Source organism: Oratosquilla oratoria, chromosome 11 (assembly GCF_046742065.1).
Source record: "Oratosquilla oratoria isolate Oo_2021 chromosome 11, ASM4674206v1, whole genome shotgun sequence".
NCBI lineage: Eukaryota > Metazoa > Arthropoda > Malacostraca > Stomatopoda > Squillidae > Oratosquilla > Oratosquilla oratoria.
Window position 1 is genome coordinate 20,205,083 of NC_134787.1, and position 15,000 is coordinate 20,220,082.

The 15,000-nt window shown below is 44.7% G+C and overlaps 1 protein-coding gene across 5 annotated transcripts in view; it reads right to left on the reverse strand.

The window, feature by feature from the left end:
* The window catches only part of LOC143029629 (uncharacterized), a 168,234-nt gene that overhangs the window by 28,648 nt on the left and 124,586 nt on the right, over positions 1–15,000 (reverse strand). For all 5 annotated transcript variants that reach the window (XM_076192398.1, XM_076192400.1, XM_076192399.1 and 2 more), the window contains exon 2: positions 14,695–14,750. The gene's annotated coding sequence lies outside the window, so the exon portion shown is untranslated. The remainder of the gene's footprint in view (positions 1–14,694; positions 14,751–15,000) is intronic.

Here is a 15,000-nt window from a genome sequence, read left to right on the forward strand (position 1 = left end):
CGCGGAGCCTAAATGCGTTATCACACTGGGCAATTTTTCCTCCGACTGTTGGAGTAAAATATCAAATGACATTCAATGTCAAATGTCGAGAAAACAAAATAGTTTTTCCATAGTGATTTTACGATGGAAATTTTTCTGGAGGTGGGCGATAGGCTATCGCCAGTTAATTGGAGGTTGGAGGAGAAATTACCCTGTATGATAACGGCTTAAGGGGACGACCATCACCCCTTCTCCCCAAAGAAATAACCCCCCCCACACCCGTACCTCTCACTTTCACCTCCCCCCAACACACATCTCCCCCCTCCCATCACTCCCCCCATCCCTCATCTTTCAAACGACCTAACGTAGAACTCAGACCAATAAAAAAAGGAGAGCTTACGCCATGAAGCGCCTAACATCGGCGGAGGTCGTCACCTTTGCCCTGTGTGCTAATCTGGCTTACATGACGATCGGAAAGCCTTGTCCTCTTTGTCCTAGTCCTCTTTCTCTTGTCATTTTCCTCTTCTTTTCTTCTTCCTAAATTCCCTCTTCACTCCCCTCCTCCTCCACCTCTTCCTCCTCCTCTTCCACCTCTTCTTCCTCCTCCTCTTCACTCCCCTCCTCCACCTCTTCTTCCTCCTCCTCTTCACTCCCCTCCTCCTCCACCTCTTCCTCCTTCTCCTCCACCTCTTCCTCCTCCTCTTCCTCTTTTTCCTCTTCCTATTGCTCCTCATTTTCTCCTAGTTTTTCTTTTTCCTTCTCATTTTCTCCTTCCTCCTGCTCCTCATCTTCTGTTTTTCCTTCCTCCTTTTCATCTCTTCCTTCTTCCGTCTTCCCCGTCGTCTTCCTCCTCCTTTTCCTCCTCTTCCTCCTCTTCCTCCTGCTCCCACCTTCCCGCCGGCAGCGCTGCGATGCACGGCGACGACGACGCAGAGGTCACCGAAGGTCAAGAGAGGTCACGGCAAGAGAGAGACTCACCATCGGGTCACGGCCTCAGGAGGGCGAAGGGAACATTCACGTCACACCACGTCAGTACACGTGGTCTTGAACGTCATGTTCAGTTTGTTCCCTCCGTTTTCTCTTGTGGACCCGCGGCCTCTAAAAAACCGGCCACGGTCATTTATCCAACCCGTTGGTGGCGTCATCGGAAGCGCTTTGGTCTCGCATTTGCTTAGTTGCGTGTTCGAATCCCGAACTTCTTTCCGATTTCCAGCAGTAACGGCCGCAGCTACTCAGCGCATCCTGGCGTAGGATCTCCACCTGTTCTTTTTCTTCTGTGTGGAGGTTGGTTGCATGATGTCATCATGCATGTCATGCAAAACATGCCCGCTATGCCCGTCACGGGGTCAGTGCCCGTTCCACTGCGATGCCCGTCATGGGTACCACGTCTGGAATGCCCGCCATGAAGGCTTATGCCGGAATGCTCGTTTATACCTGCTTATGCCTGTTTGTACCTGATTATGCCCAAAGTGTCCTCTTATGCCCCAAATGCCTGCTCATGCCCGCTTAAACCTGATTATGCCCACGTATGCCCGCTTATACCTGCTTATGCCCTAAATGCCCGCTAATACCGTCGTATGCCCGCTTATGCCCCAAATGCCCGCGTATACTCTCTTATGCTCACTTATAGCTGCCTATGCCCCAAATGCCCGCTTATGCCCCAAATGCCCATTTATGCCCCAAATGCCCATTTATACCTGCTTATGCCCCAAATGCCCGAAAGAGGCTATGACCAGTACCAGTGTCCGGCCATGCCCGTCGGTTGGGCCCGTCACGCCCGAATGGGGAGCAAATGGAGCTCGACGCCTTCGGGTTTACGCCTGGAGGAGCTGAGCGGAGGCGTGGTTGGGCTGGACAAGGTGAAGAGGCTCTTCACACTTGTGATGACTGGGCTTGTAGGCACAGCTCATGTGTTGCCGTCATGATCTATTTGTTTACCTTGTTTATCTAATACCCATAAGTTTTTATTTTATTTATTTGTTGTTATATATGTTTATCTATTCTATTTTATTAATTTATATATTTTCCATATACATTAATTGGTTTATTTCTTTTGTTTATCTACTGGCATCGGTAATATATATATATATATATATATATATATATATATATATGTATATATATATGAAGGAGTCAATCTTCATTTCTTCGAAAGAGTTGAGTAACTCAGGTTGAATGAAAGTTGAATAATCAATCACTCCACTCGACAGGATACAATGGCTCCAGACGGGAGCATCCACTTGAGGAACGTCGAGTAGGATGGGATGCAGCAATAAGGCACAAAAGCGTATCCGGCCACATTGAACCTCTATAGCAGGCATTCTGTTCTCGTAGCGCGTAAATTTTTGAGGGATTCTGAAGACGAATAAAATCACCTGGCGGCAACTTAATCGTAATTATTGGTCACGTGATTTTTTTTTCTCTCCTTTGGGATTTTCAATAAGCTGAATGAAATGGCCTCAAGTGTTAGAAAATAGATATTTCTAAAAACAAGAGAAAAAATGGGATTAGGTCAAGGGTAGCAAAGCCGTAGGCTTCGAACGACATGCGGAACTGATTTGCTGAGTTGTTGCCACAAGTGCTGCTGCTGACGACTTTCCTGGGTCAGCAGATCGACTGCATTCCTCTCTCTCTCTCTCTCTCTCTCTCTCTCTCTCTCTCTCTGCATGTGATTCAACATGGTCTTGGATCGCGTCGTGTGTGTGTGTGTGTGTGTGTAATTTCGTAATTGTATTTACCTCGTTGGGTCCCGTCTTCTATTCTCTAATTTTCTAACATCTAGACCCAAATTCACATACGGTTGCAACTTAATCTATATCTTTGATTTCTAATTATCACATTTAGATTTATTATTTTAGCTTGGGTTATATCGCCTTCTAAGCTATTCCACATATTTATGTATCTAGTGATTGTGTGTGCGTGCGTGCGTGTGTATGATTTTTTGATGTCATGCTTCGGGAAGAACTCCACATTCCTGACCTCTTGCACCTCCCACTCCACCACTCCACTCCTCCTCCACTCCCACTCTTCCTTCATCCCTTCCCTCCATCTTCTCCCACCTGGGTGAGGGGAGGGGGAAAGGGAGGAACGAGGGGGAGAGGGGGGGGTCCATTGTACTTTTGGTTTGTTGTTGCACAAATAGGTGTATAAGAAAAAACATGTGTACCATATGAACAGGTGTATTAAAAGCACAAGTGTGATTTAATGGTCAGACGCATATCAAAGCACGTGTAATATAATGCAAATGTGTTTTAGCATTTGTATTTTTATGTGAAGCTGTACTTTAACAAACTTTCATGTGTTTTTGTATGCTTACATATGAAATGTGTTTATAATGAAAGAACTAGTTAATGTGTATTAAAGTGTATTTCATATGTACATAAGAACTTAAGAATGAATGAGACTGCAAGAGACCATAAGGCCTACACTAGGCAGTTCCATGCCCAGGTGTATTTCAGCGTAATGTTTACAAATCGAAATGCATGCACAGGTATCCGGTGTAACCAGACATCGGATACCGGTAATGGATACCCGAAAAGGATGAGATATACTTAGGTATCCGGTATACAAGGATGGTTGTGGTATCCCCTACCCATCTCGCTAACACCCCTCTCCCCCTCTTCCCCCCAGGTGATCCAAACTTCCTTATCCCCCAAGCATGGACCTTAGTTGTCCCCCCAAAATGTAACACATAACCTGTATGAACTTCCCCCCTACACACACACACACCATGTCGCATCATTTCCCCCCCTTTTACCCCCTTCCAATACTTACATTCACAATCAGCTGTCCCCCCCTCTCTCTCTCTCTTTCTCTCTTACTCAGTCACTCTCCATTCTACTGTTGACACACAACCCACCCCCAGACACATACACATACACACACACAGTATACACGCTCCCCACTTCCGTTTTCCATGACCCTTTCAGGGACGGTCTCCCGTTTTCTCTCGCTCCAAGTTGAGACGATGCGTCGAGTCCTCTGATCGTCGTCGTCGTCGTCGTCGTCGTTGTTGTTTTTGTTTTGAAAGACAGTTTCGTTGTTTTTGTACGCTCTTGTGGGGAATTTTTTTAACCTAGTCTCAAAATACCATGACCAGTTTACTGGACTGGTGTTTTTGTTGTCCATCATGGCGGTCCAACACACTTTAGTAATTGCGATAAATGTTTTCTTATTAAAAGGAAAAAAGGAACCAACGGCATTTTGATAACTCGATAAAAGTGATGGGCCAATCACGACCAGTCATGTGAGGAATCGAGTGGAAACGACGGCCAATCAGGTGGAAGCCTCCTGGGAATGATTCTTAAAAAAAAAAAAAAAAAAAAAAGGACTGTTCTTATATTTTGAGGAGTTGCATCAACTCTTGTGTGCTCTTGTTGGCGCTGCCGTTTATCCATCCGTGACCCTCAGAACCACATCTGTTGTCGTCCCAACGTCCTCCTCCAACTTGGTCTTCTGAGGTCTCCGCTTTCAGGAGACCACGAAGACCGCGGATCAACCAAATACTTGGGGGGGGGGGATATTAATTTTTTTATTTTAATTTCATTTATATATTTAATGTCTATTTTTGGGGAAATAATAGTAGGTGATATTTCATCCAGACATTTAAAAGAATATTTGTCGCTTTTTGTATATTTTGTTTTTTAAGGCTATGAGAAAGAGTGGCTTGTGACATTTCATTTTTTTTTTATAATAAAAGTATCCTTGTTACTTTAGGCTTGTAAGGGTATTTCTGGAAAATAGTGGCTGATATTTCAGCCAAATATTTAAAGAGAAAAAAAAAATACAGTTTTAATATTTCCCGGGTTATTTGTGGAGGTCGTGGAAGCGAATTCGTAAGTTTTGTGTGTGTGTGTGTGTGTGTGTGTGTGTGTGTGTGTGTGTGTGTGTGTGTGTGTGTGTGTGAACAGTTTCTCATCCCGACCATGGACTCTTATGGACTCTCGTTTACCAGCGCTTCCATCTTTATGGGGGCGCGTGGGACGAAGCTTCTGGGGCACAGTGCACAACCCCAGACAGTTACCGCCAGAATGCCTGATAGGGGTCTCGACCTGTACAGGGTCTCTTCATTCTGGGGTCCGCGGGCCCCAGTTACAAAAATCGTCTGTTTTTAGCTAGAATAAAATGACTAAAGTATGCCTTGCATTCTTAGCCTCAATCTTTGACCCCTGCTTAAACCTCAACCTTCGCTTCAGCCTTGAGGTCACGTTCAGCTTGAGCCTCAACTTCAATCTCAACTTTTCCCTTATCCGTAACCTTAGGCTTCGTATCACCCTCAACCACAGCCTCAGCCTCAAACTCAACCTCATTCGCATACTCAACCCTGGCCAGGCTCTCATCCTTAATCACATCCTTACCTTCAACACATTCATCCTCTACCATAGCCTCATCCTCACCCTTACCCAAATCCTCACCCTCACCCACATCCTCACCCATATCCTCTCCTTCACCCATATCCTTACCCTCACCCACATCCTCATCCTCACGTTCTCACCCACATCCTCACGTTCTCACCCACATTCTCACGTTCTAACCCACACCCTCATGTTCTCACCCACATCCTCACCATTGCCCACATCCTCACCTTCACCCACATGCTCATCCTCACGTTCTTACCCACATACTCATCCTTACCCACATCCTCACCCTCACCCACATCCTCACTTTCTCATCCACATCCTCACCCTTACCCACATCCTCACCCTTACTCACATTCTCACGTTCTCACCCCACATCCTCACGCTCTCACCCACATCCTCAATCTCACGTTCTCCCCCTTCATGCTCACCCTCGCAGCTTCACCCTCGTGCCGCACCAGTCGCGGCATCTCTCCAGCCTAACGGTTCCTGACGGGAGCGGCGGGAGGGGGAGAGGAGGGGGGAGGCGTTAGGGGAGGTCTCCGAGGGGGGGGGAGCGGGGGAGAGGCGCTGGAAGGGTGCCAGGAAGGGAAACGGAAGGGGGAATGGGAAAAGGGAAGGGGGGAATAGGAGAATGAAGAAGAGAAAGGGAGGGGGAGATAGGGGAAGAGGAGAGGAGGAGGGGGGAAAAGGAAGGGTGAAGAAGGGAGGAGGAAGGGGGAGGAGGGAAGGGACGGGAGTCTGCGTGGGAGATACGTGGGTTGGCTGTGGAATGGAGGAAGGAAGAGGGGGGAGGAGGGGGAGCCACCTTCCTCTCTTCCATCGAGCTTCTGTCTTCCACACTCAGGTATGTACAGGTGCACGGGTGCGAGTGTTTGTATGTGATTCACCACCATGATCTTTGGATCATGTGTTGGACTCGTGATCGATAGCTATTTCCCTCCTGGAAGAGAGCCCAGAGCTCACATATGACCTATCTATGGGTAATGCAGTGACCTTACACGCACACACACACCCAACTCCCCGCCCACGAGAGTTGGAGTAACGACTCGCAGCGTAGTGATGCTGAAATTATTTCAGTCCTGGGCGGGATTCGAACCCGGACTGCCGTAGTGACGGCCGAGAACTCTAACCACTGCGCCACGAGGTGTGTGTGTGTGTGTGTGTGTGCGCGCGAGAGAGAGACAGAGAGAAGGATGAGAATGCACATGTATATTCATACGTGTATTTAGGTTGAATGTATATATAGAGCATTCATGTTAGTTCGAATTTGAGCAAATTCGTATACTGTACATGAATTGCTTTTAAATTCGCGAAATTAAACCTTAACCAATTCATACCATCTTAGGTTAGCACCCCACGAGGAGTGGGGAGGGGGTGAGTGGGGGGGATAGTCAAATGGGTTTTTGTTTGTGCCTCATGTGGGTGTGGGATTTGGCATGGCTAGCCCCCATATAAGGTGGAAAAGGCCTTCGGGACATATAGGTGATCATCGTTAAAGTCGAGAGGCATTGCAGAACTTTAGGTGGTGACTGTGTGTGTATGTTTGATTCACCATGGTCTTTGGATCATGTGCTGGACTCGTGATCGACAGAGAGTTCAGAGCTCGTATGTGACCGATCTATGGGTAATGCTGTGACCCTACACGCACACACACCCTCAGCTCCCTGCCCACGAGAGTTGGAGTAACAACCCTTAGCGAAGCGATACTGAAATTATTTCAGCCCTGGGCGGGATTCGAACCCGGACCACTGTAGTGGCAGCCGGAAACTCTACCAACTGCGCCACGAGGTGTGTGTGTGTTTGTGTGTGTGTGTGTGTGTGTGTGTGTGTGTGTGTGTGTGTGTGTGTCGTCCCCATGCATAAACAGGAAGACTCAACAGTGTCCCGTTTAGGGTGCAAAGCCCCGGTCACACTATCACGACTCGAGTAAGTTCGTTTGTGTGAAAACGACTTCGTTTGATTTTTTTATTATTATTTTTATTATCTATTTGTTTATTTACTTGTTTATTTATTTTTCATTTTTACTTTTTTTTTCGTTTTTCGAATCTCCAAGTGTCATATCATACCTTTGCGTCATGCGTTGAGAAACTGAATGACGAACTAAGAGAAGTTAAACCTAGAATACGAATGTTAGACACATTGTTCAATTGTCCTCGGTGAACTTGAGAATACTTTAAACGAAGGCGTCTTGCAGTTTTTCAAATTTCACAACATTTGGCGAGAATCGTAATAATGTGACTGGGCTAAGGAGAGGAAGCTCTCCCCCCTTACACACACACACACACACACACACACACACACACACACACACACACACACACACACACACACACACACACGACTCGTGGCGCAATGATAGAGTTCCCGGCTGCCACTACGGCGGACCGGGTTTGAATCCCGCCCAGGGCTGAAATAATTTCAGTATCACTGCGCTGCGAGTTGTTACTCCAACTCTCGTGGGCGGGGAGTTGGGTGTGTGTATGTGCGTGTAAGGTCACAGCATTACCCATAGATCGGTCATATATGAGCTCTGAGCTCTCTTCCGGGAGGGTAATAGCTGTCGATCACGAGTCCAACACATAATGCAAGACCATGGTGAATCACACACACGCTGAATAAAATCGCTTGGTGACTGGTAGAATAATTTACTAAAGTAAATCGAAAGGTATAATAGACGTAGACAGCTCCTTATGGATTCTTCTTGTTTTCTTGAAATTTTCTTGAAGAGATTTTCTTGTTTTGATATCAGTGGAGAAATGCGTCTTAGTGGATAACTGTTCTATGAAGAACGAATTTGAACAAAATTTTTATAAACGTTCTAATCGAGATGAGCATAATTCCTGCGCTACCGGGAGTGCCACAGGGATGAATAGAATCACCTAACGGTAGCCAGAACAAAAAGGAAAAGAACCAACGGGAAGGGAAGGAAACGAGGTGATATTGTTGTAATTTTATAACGAACGCTGAAGGAAACCATACTTTTGTCGCTAACTGTACACACACACACACACACACACACACACACACACACACAATTTCCTTTTTATTTTATTTATTTATTATTATTTTTTTATATATATTACGAGACAGACTCCAAGCCAAACAAGCCACAACACTCGCGCATAGAAAACAGTGAAGGGAAGGCACAGGAAAGTGTGCAGGAGTGGCGTGGCAAGGGTTGCCAGTCTTGTTGGTCATGTAGAAAGTTGATAGAGGTCTTTGCTCAGCAGTGGATTTTGATTGGCTAATCATTTGATTATAACGGTCCGGTCCCGTTTCTGTTGTGTTCTCTCTCTCTCTCTCTCTCTCTCTCTCTCTCTCTCGTCTGTGTGTGTGTGTGCATGTTCCATGCACCGCTGTCTTCGATCACAAAAACCAGTCTTCTCACAGTCAAATAGTACTCTTTATCATCACACTGCGTCACGTAACATCTCATATGACGTATCGTCACATGGTACCATTTGACATAATGTAATGGCCTTTTTCATGACGTCAGTGATTCAAGTTTATCATTATAACGAAAAACGTCTTCGCATCACTTATCACATCATGTTACGTGATATGACAGTGTGACGGAACTTCCTGTGTTAACTTTTTTCATTCTCTCTCTCTCTCTCTCTCTCTCTCTCTCTCTCTCTCTCTCTCTCTCTCTCTCTCTCTCTCTCTCTCTCTCTAGAGGCGCGTGTTGTCTTAAATCACCCCCTGCGCGGCATGGTGAGTGCACGGTGGGAGGGGGAGGTGGCTGAGACGCGCAAACGCACTAGGCCGGGTCAGGTCAAGGCGAACCGCTATATACCTGGTTGCTTGCTTACCTGTCAGCTACCTGGGTCTGCGTCGCAGTTGTTATTTATTCATTTATTACACACAATTGTCTTTGCTTTCTATGGACAATTGTTCCTTTCCTACAAACACCCATCCCTTGAACGTGGGTGGTCTGACCCGTATGATACCATTTACTCAGAAGCCTCGTCTAAATTTTGACATACTTTACAACGACTGTGCCAACTTTTGCCACACCGCTCTTGCAAACTTCTCAAAGTCGAATCAAATTGACGTCTTTGTAACCAGTATTTGTCAGGATTGGCCTTCATAGGGGACAGAAATACCGTCGGTTTTTGCCCGTCGACTTTCCTTCTTCGGTAGTGAACGGACTGAGGTCAACGGTATTTCTGTTGCGTGTGAAGTAGATTACTTGTCCGAAATTGGATCGTGACTCCCGCCACCCCCCACCCCCCGAAAAAAAAAATCGCCCCTGTTTTAACCAGAACAAAACCACTAAAGTTGCTCACATCTTTCTGAGCACCTTAACCCCTTCAACACGGTCACCTTCGGAGATCCTTGTTCTGCCTGACGCCAGACGATTTTATTCAGCTGAGGAGGGGGGTCTGGCTCAGGACACCACTGGGGTGGTCTCGATCGCCAAGAGCCCCGTTTTGTCTCGAGCCCTCCGGCTCCTCTCTCAACCGAATAAAATCGGTTGGCGACAAAGCCACAGGGTACGTCACTATATGTGGGGGCCACGAAAATGAATAAAAACGCCTGACGGCAGGCAGGATAGGAGTACCAGTACCACCGGGTAGGTAAGGGGCCTGGTGGGATGAGTTGTACACCCATCGCTACCCAGGGCTTCATAGGTGGTGGGAAGTCTCTACGCCAGGAGGCGCTGAGTAGCTGCGGCCGAAGCAGTCACTTTAGCCTTATTATGCGCTTTAGGGCGTGTTGGGGGAGGTAACAGTCATATCTGGGAATCGGAGAGGAGTGCGGGATTCGAACCCACAACTAAGTGAATGCGAGACCAACACACTTCCGATGACCACCAGCGCCTAGAGAAACGAGTAAAATCGCCTGGCGACAGTCAGGCTTCAAGGAAAGGTGCCACCCGGTACGAAAGGGAGGAGAGTCTCTCTCTGGGAGCTTTTCTTGGCTTTACTCGAACTCGTGGGCAGCCTGCGACTTCGAGCCAAGAGATCGAGAAGAACCTGTCGCACTTCGCAAACGTTGTTCTGGCTAACGTCGGAGGACTGTCTTCGCTTCAAGGTCTTGCTCGGGGTTCTGCAGGGGGATCCTCAGCTGAATGGAATTGTGTGGTGTTAATTTGAATTTGTTTTGATGAAGTTTCTCGTTCTCTCTGAAAACAGCGGGTCACCATAAATGGAGTAAAATCTAGGTGGGGCAATGTTACTAGTGGGGTACCCCTGGGCTCGGTTTTGGGTACCTTGTTGTTCATTATGTACATAAACGACTTAGATGGGATAAATAGTGATGTTAGTAAGTTTGAGGACGACATTAAAATAGGACACCTAATTAGGTCAGGAGACGACGCAGAGATTCTGCAGGATGATCATACAAATTGTTCACATGGTCTGTGAAATGGCAAATGAACTTCAATATCTCTAAGTGTAGCGTGTTGAACGTAGGGCTACATAACCCTGAAAATAGATACAGCTTAGATAACACGCTTTTAGAGAAAACTGAGTGCGAAAGAGACTTGGGAGTTCTAGTGAGTCCGGACCTGACCAGGAAACAGTGCATTAGCGCTAGGGATAAAGCTAACAGAGCATTAGGTTTTATTGCTAGGACGGTAACGAATAGAAGTGCAGAGGTAATTATCAAACTCTAGAGATAGACCCATCCTTGACTATGCGGTACAGTTTTGGTCTCCGTCCTACAGAATGGACATCAATTCACTAGAATCAGTACGGAGAAGAATGATCAGAATGATAAATGGACTCAGAAATTTGCCTTACGAAGAGAGGCTTAGGCATCTTAACTTACACTCTCTGGAAAGACGCAGAGTGCAGGGTGATCTAATAGAGGTGTTCAAGTGGATCAAAGGCTTTAACAACGGTGATGCAAAGAAGGTCATCATATTAAAATAACAGGGCAGGACTCGCAGTAATGGTTTTAAATTGGACAAATTTAGACTTAAGAAGGAAATAGGCAAGGATTGGTTTATTAATAGGGTGGTCGACGAATGGAATAGATTTAGTAACCATGTAGTAAGCGTTGAAATTATTAGTTGTTTTAAGAAACGATTAGACAACTTTATGGATGGGGATGACAGGTGGTGATGGATACGGATCTGCCTAGTGTAGGCCTTATGGTCTCTTGCAGTCTCCTTCATTCTAATGTTCTCCTCTTTCTCTCCTCTCTCTCCTCTCCCTTTCTCTCTCTCTCTGTCTCTGGATCAAAGGCTTTAACAACGGTGATGCAAAGAAGGTCATCATATTAAAATAACAGGGCAGGACTCGCAGTAATGGTTTTAAATTGGACAAATTTAGACTTAAGAAGGAAATAGGCAAGGATTGGTTTATTAATAGGGTGGTCGACGAATGGAATAGATTTAGTAACCATGTAGTAAGCGTTGAAATTATTAGTTGTTTTAAGAAACGATTAGACAACTTTATGGATGGGGATGACAGGTGGTGATGGATACGGATCTGCCTAGTGTAGGCCTTATGGTCTCTTGCAGTCTCCTTCATTCTAATGTTCTCCTCTTTCTCTCCTCTCTCTCCTCTCCCTTTCTCTCTCTCTCTGTCTCTGGAAAGTTCGATGTTTTCAGATCAACCTTTACCCCATTTCCGGTCGCATTTCTTCAAGACTTCTCTGCTCTCTTTCTTTCTCTGTATGGTTCCAAGATGGCGTGATTGGTCGACTCGCTTGGACGCGCCTCATCCGGAGAACACGAGAGACTGACTACTCGCAGCAGGAGGAGGAGTGGCAGCAGCAGAGGCAGCGGCAGCGGCAGCAGGAGGAGGAGTGGCAGCAGGAGCAGCAACACGTATCGCTTAGTAGGAAGGAGGCACTTGCTTGTCCAAATTCGGTCTGGTCATTCACCTTACCTTGACCCCTTCAACACGGGCACGCTCCCTTAAGGTTTTATTTATTTGTTTGTCTATTTATCTATATTGATTCATTCTATTCAACTAATAAATATATTTATCTATTAATTCATTTATTTCGTTTGATTCATTATTCATCTATTTAAATATTTATGTTATCTATTTACTGAAGGGGGATTTCTCCCCATCTTCTCTTTTTCTCCATGAGGGGACGGAGAGGTTGGGGGGGGGGGGTTGCCCATTAAGTGAAGCGGCATTGCTGTGGATGTGCTGCGTCCTGCTACATTGCTTCTGATCCAGGACAGTGGGCGGGATACAGGGATGACCTGTCATCCACGAGGAGCTAAGATGAGAGGGGGGAAAGGGTAGTTATATGCCTTTTGACTTGGCTACGCCCTCGTAAAGAGGGGAAGCCCTTGGTGTGTATATGTATATATACATATATGTATGTATATATATATATATATATATATATATATATGTATATATATATATATATATATATATATATATATAATATTTCATTCATCTGTTTATTCCAATTGTTTATATTGTCATTTCACTTAATCATTTATTCATTATTTTTATTTGTTTCCGTATTTTTTTTATTCTATTGTTACTATTTATTGTATATATATATATATATATAATATTTCATTCATCTGTTTATTCCAGTTGTTTATATTGTAATTTCACTTGATTATTTATTATTTTTATTTGTTTCCGTATTTTTTATTTTATCGTTACTATTTATTGTATATATATATATATATATATATATATATATATATATATATATATATATATATATAATATTTCATTCATCTGTTTATTCCAATTGTTTATATTGTAATTTCACTTAATTATTTATTCATTATTTTTATTTGTTTCAGTATTTTTTATTTTATTGTTACTATTTATTGTGTGTGTGTGTGTGTGTGTGTGTGTGTGTGTGTGTGTGTGTGTGTGTGTGTATTTTTTTCAAATGCGAGTTAACTTTGGGTTGGTAAAAGGGCTTCAATCGATAGAGAGCCCCTTTAGTCCAGGCCCCCTCCCCCTCTCCCTCTTCAGCTGAATAAAACGTGTGGACAGAACAAACATATTGGAGGCACATCCTCGTGTTATACGGGGTCAGCTGTCGAAAGATTTCCTTCGGCACAAGATAATAACACTAACAAGTATTCCTCCCACTCGCTTAGTGATTAGGGGAACTCCTTACCCATCAGAGGCCCCTGCTGAACACGGCATGTGAACCCAATCATGCCTAATCATTCTCCAACTTGGTCCAGTAATAACGTAGGTCTATTCGATCGCCCACGCCAAAGAACAAACCCATCATCAGTCAGAACCTGCCTGATCATCTTAGTCCGAGTTCTTACCTATTCACTGCTCTGTGTGCAGAACATCCCCATCATCATTACTCTACTGACCAGTCAGCCCAATCTCTGGCCAAGACAGATGTGATTAGGAGGTGGGTAGTAACCTGTTGTCACGGAGAAGAGAGGAGTGACCAACGGTGGGAACAACGCTGATGTTTATGTACTTAGACAAATCGTTTGACAGTGCGCGGCGGTAGTACACTTTTTTTTTGGTGAGTGAATGTTTGTTTGATAATTATTCTTCGTTATTTAACACATACATACACACACACACATACACATACATACACACACACACACACACACACACACACACACACACACACACACACACACACACACACACACATATATATATATATATATATATATATGCGAGTGTGTAAACAGGAAAACTTAAGTGAAAGAGTAAAATAAGAGCGAGTGCTTTCGTCTTATTAGGGCATCTTCTGAGGTGATGAAGATGTCCTAATAAGACGAAAGCACTCGCTCTTAGTTTACTCTATCACTTATGTTTTCCTGTTTACACACTCGCATATATATATATATATATATATATATATATATATATATATATATATATTGTGTGTGTGTGTGTATATATGTATGTGTGTGTGTGTGTATGTGTGTGTGTGTGTGTGCGTGTGTGTGTGTGTTTAGAATGTGGCGGTGAGGCAAGAGTTAACTCACAACTCCTACTAAGGGCGATATGAAAGTAAGGGCAGGTTACTAAGAGGGTCGCGGTGTTAAAAAATGCTCAGAAGTTCTGCAGTCGAATAAAAACTCTACAAGAGGTGAAAGGAATTGAAATGGAAATGGGTGGGACAGGAAAAAAAAAATGGACGAAATGTATAACTGACGAATTCAAGAAAACATAAACATGACATAAAGAAGTTTGCAGGAGTGACATGGCACGGTCATGCCGTCACTGAATATGTTTAGGGAGTCTTGTATAGGAGTGGACTTCTTATGGCCGTTGACTTGACTCCCAGGGAGGACTTGACACTCCGAGCAAGTCCCACTCCAAGACCTGGCCAAGCCTCACACAATCACTCGCCCCGCCCCAGCTGCCCCATCAGCAGCCCCGCCCCGGCCCTGCCCAGCTGCCCGTACAAGGAGCGACAGACGACTCACCGGACCACAGCTGCCCCGAAGCTGCTGCTGCTGCTGCTGCTCGCGATCGAAGTCTCCTGAAATATATAAACAAAAATATGAGGAGTCGAATACTCATCCAAAGAAGAGATGCAAGACGTTAAATTTACATATAAATGAATAGATGTATGAATGAATTGATGGCCAAAACAAATAAAAACAAAGACGTATGACGTGGAAAACATAGAGAAGCGTTAATTGAATGAATAAAGTATACATTATAAAAGGAATAACGCCACAGAGTTCCCAAATTGTGCTTAGTCACATGCCTAAAGTTAACCCTTTATT